Raw genomic sequence first — 5,000 nt, 5'->3', positions numbered from 1 at the left:
TTACTTTCTCCCTGCTAATCTGTTTCACTTCCTGATTCACTATCCCCACATCATCCAACCTTCTCTCTCTCTCATTCTCTTCATTCATCAGCCCTTCAAAGTACTCTTTCCATCTACTCAACACACTCACCTCACTTGTGAGTACGTTTCCCTCACTGTCCTTTGTCACCCTTACCTGCTACACATCTTTCCCAGCTCTGTCCCTCTGTCTTGCCAATCGTTACAGGTCCTTTTCTCCCTCTTTAGTGTCCAATCTCTCATACAACTCTCCATATGCCTTATCCTTAGCCACCTCTCTCTTTGCCATGCGCCTCATCTCCTTATACTCATGTCTACTTTCTTCATCTCTTTGACAAACCCACTTCTTCTTCGCCAGCCTCTTCCTCTGTATACTCTCCTGTACTTTCTCATTCCACCACCATGTCTCCTTGTCCCCCTTCCACTGTCCAGATGTCACACCAAGCACCTTCCTAGCAGTCTCCCTTACTAGCTCTGCTGTAGTTACTCAGCTATTCGGTAACTCTTCATTGCCTCCCAGTGCCTGTCTTAACTCTTCCCTGAACTCCACCTCACAATCACCCTGTTTTAACTTCCACCATTTAATCCTTGGCACTGCTTTCACACTCCTCCTCCGCTTCTTGATCACCAACATCATCCTGCAGACCACCATTCTATGCTGCTTAACTACACTTTCCTCAGTCACCACTTTACAGTCTCCAATCTCCTTCAGACTGGTCCTCCTACATAGGATGTAATCCACCTGTGTGCATTTTCCTCCACTCTTGTACGTCACCCTATGCTCCTCCCTAGTCTTAAAATACATATTCACCACAGCCATGTCCATCCTTTTCGCAAAATCCACAATCATCTGACCTTCTGCATTCCTCTCCCTAACACCATACCTTCCCGTCACTTCCTCATCCCCTCTGTTCACTTCACCAACGTGCCCATTGAAGTCAGCTCCAATCACTAGTCTCTCACCCTTGGGAACACTCACCACCACTTCATCCAACTCGCTCCAAAATTTTTCATTCTCATCCATCGCACACCCAACTTGTGGAGCATATGCGCTAACAACATTCATCATTACACACATATATATATATATATATATATATATATATATATATATATATATATATATATATATATATATATATATATATATATATATATATATATGTATATGTATATATGTATATATATATATATATATATATATATATATATATATATATATATTTATATATATATATATATATATATTTATATGTATATATATGGATCTACCTGACTATATTGAAACTTCAGAAGAGCGAAAACGACTTCACCGACGCCAGAAGATCGACAAGGCAGAAGACCGACGAAGGAAGACACACGCTGAGAACACTGAGATGGGGAAAGGATGTGTAAGTATGCAGTAGTGACGGACGTTAGGGTGCGAGTAAGGTAAGTGTGCGATGTTGACGGTGTGTAGGGATAGGGGTGGGATAAGTGAGTTAGGGTTAGGGCGCGGGTTAGGTAAGTGCGAGTAAGGTAAGTGCGATGTTGGCGGTCTGTAGGGATAGGTGGGATAAGTGAGTTAGGGTTAGGCAGGTTAGGTAAGAGCAGTAGTGATAGTTTTGTTAGAGGCGGGTTAAGTGAGTTAGAGTTAGGCGCCGTTAGGTGAGTGTGCGATAGTGACGGACCTTAGGGTAAGGGTTTGGGTTAGGGTTGTAGATAGTTCTGTATGTTTGGGTTAGTGTTGGTTTGTAGGGATTTTGGTGTGCTTGTGTGTGTGTGGGTTTTGGATAGGGATTTGTTTTGTTTGTTGTTATGATGTGTCGAGTGTATGAGGTGTCGTGTTTGTGAACTGTCGATTATGTGGTGTCGGTGAAGTCGTTTTGCTCTTTTGGTGTTTTGATGTAGTCAGGTAGATCCATATATATATATATATATATATATATATATATATATATATATATATATATATATATATATATATATATCCATATATATATATATATATATATATATATATATATGTCTGTATGTATATGTGGATATATGGGTCTACTTTACATTACCGACACACAAAACACCAACCCCAAATAACCGAAACCACACAACACCGACAACTCACAAAACCGAACACAATTACACCGACACAAACAACGTAAACTACACATGACACACAATGACATATCCACTAACCCTAACCCAAACCCTAACCCTAAGGTCCGACACTACCGCACAGTTACCCTACCCGCAGCCTAACCCTAACTCACTTAATCCACCCCTACACCTAAAGACTGTCACTATCGCACACTTAACCTACCTGCACCCTAACCCTAACTCACTTAACCCACCCTAAAACATAAAGCCCGTCACTATTGCACACTCACCCTACCCGCACTCTAAACCTAACTCACTTAACCTGTCCCTAAACTACAGTCCGTCACTATCACACACTTACCTTACCCGAACCCTAACTCCGACACTACCACACACTCACCTTTCCCACACCCTAACCCAAAATCCCACAATATTGCACACTTACCTGACCACTACTAACTCCGTCACTATCGCACACTTACCGACTCGCGCTCACACATTACCCTTGTCGGTCTTTCGGCTGTCGGTAAATCACCTTTTCGGTCAACTTACCTGTCGGTCGTTTCGTCTCGGTTTTCCGCGTGTCGGTGAAGTGTCGTTTCGGTAAAGTAAAGGGGACCCGTATATATATATATATATATATATATATATATATATATATATATATATATATATATATATATATATATATATATATATATATATATATATATATATATATATGTGTGTGTGTGTGTATATATATATATATATATATATATATATATATATATATATATATATATATATATATATATATATATATATATATATATATATATATATATTAACTTTGTATGTAATTGTGTTTGACAGTTATTTATCTTGTACTATATGTTATATATTTATTTTTTTATATATTTCATACATTTTGAATTATTACATATATACAAGATAGTAATTTTATAGGTTTATAGGCTAAGCACAGTTAATTAATTTGTTGGTATTTATTTATATAGTATGTATTGTTTTATATATATATTTAAATTATGTTTAGTTGTATTATATTTATAGGCAGGATATTAATTGATGTGTATACAAATATTTTATACATATATACATATTTTTAAAGTTAATATAGATCAATTGTACAAAATAAGATAAAGGGTGTATATATCTCTTTAAATTATGATAGTTTTTGATAGATTAATTAAGACAATTAAACAATTTGAAGGATTATATATTGGAAAGGAATATTTGATTTACTACAACATCTGAAGAAGCAGACAGTGAGTTCCGTGAAAGCGCTTACGTATATTTTGTCTATCAATTGTTTGGTATTGTTTAATTAAATAGTTTATTTTATTTCGTTACGTTATCAGTTTTTAATTTGAGTTATAAATACTACAAATATTACGTGCTTCTGCTGCCTTTGCTGCTTTCCTACAAGGGACATTTTTGAATAATATTTGGGAACTTGCTACATGGTTGTTTGTTTAAGAAGTATTCTAGCAGTTGGTCATGGAAGCAGCAGCAGCTAGGATGGATTCCATTGATATTATGGATTCTAGTGTGAACAGTAGACTTCGAGGGCTATTAACGAATATAACGAATCCGTTAATGAACTCTGAGCTTTTAAAAGAAAGATCAACAGTAACTACAAAAAATGTAGATGAAGTTACTATAAGAAACTTAAAACGGGACATTGAAAATAACATTTATAGATTCAAATGCTTCCAGTGCCAACGATATCATCTGGAAGCAAGTTTGAATCTAAACGTAATTCCACGTAGACTAAGAGTCTTAAATATGCCGACGTATAGAAATCTGTACCCTGAATTGTTAACAATTGAATCTCAGTACTAGTAAGGCATACATACAACTTATACTAGACTTTTTTGTGCCCATGGAAATAGAACTGAGAAACGAGATTGTCCAACAGCAAAATGAGTTATTTAGACTATATGATGATGGATCCACTGAGGTTTTCATGCAAGACACTATAGACAGTGTTGAGGTATGAAAATAAATTGTTAGAACATAAGAAAAAGAAATTACAAAGGGATTTGGAAGACTTCAGTAAACAGAATGTGTTCACGTGGTCGAGGTTTTCGAATCAAGAAGGTGGAACACTCAATGGTAATCAACAGCAAGGGAAGAGAGAGGTACGTCAATACGTACATAGAAACGTAAAAGAGACAGTTAGTGATGTGACTTAGAATCACGGAGAAATTGTTTTGCCTGAGGTGTTTGGAGAGGGGCAAGGCACTTCACAAAAAGAACAAGAGAATGACAATGAACATAATGAAATACTTGAATCGATGGTAACTTTGCTGAAAAATGTCAACTTTACAGCAAAAACAGCAAATATAAATCCAGTAACATACGCTGAAAGTGAAATGATTATACGACCCTCGACAGATGTTAGAAGGAAAACCCTAATAGAAGGAGCCTATAAATTAGACTCTTCGGCTTTTCCACTGCCAATACAACCTGCGAGAAGGAAGTCATCGGAAATGGAAGCGCAACGTGGACAAAAACGCAAGGAAGCACCACAACAACCACAGGTGCGCACCCTAAAGAAAATGTGGACACAATAAATTTAGTACGGAATATTTCAAAATATGTACTTTTGCCCACTGAAATAGACCTTTTGAATAAGGGTCTAGGATTTATACCAACTAATTATATAGATATCAGTGAAGCAGTTCTATCGGTACGTATGTTTACTCGGGACTTATCTTTGAAGTTAAGTATAAATTCTAATAGTAATAGTACAAATGTTATTTACAAAAAGAAAAGTAATTTTACTCCACAATTACCAGCCAATGTAGAAACATTTCTGAAGGCCTTTGAAAACAATGTATATGCTGATTATGATTTTGCTAGATATAATATGAAACAAAATCTAAGTAAAGATGAGGTAC

Source organism: Protopterus annectens, chromosome 15.part0 (genome assembly GCF_019279795.1).
Source record: "Protopterus annectens isolate FY-2018-M chromosome 15.part0, PAN1.0, whole genome shotgun sequence".
NCBI classification, from domain to species: Eukaryota; Metazoa; Chordata; order Ceratodontiformes; family Protopteridae; genus Protopterus; species Protopterus annectens.
The sequence above is the reverse complement of the archived record's forward strand: the minus strand, read 5'-3'. Positions refer to the sequence as shown.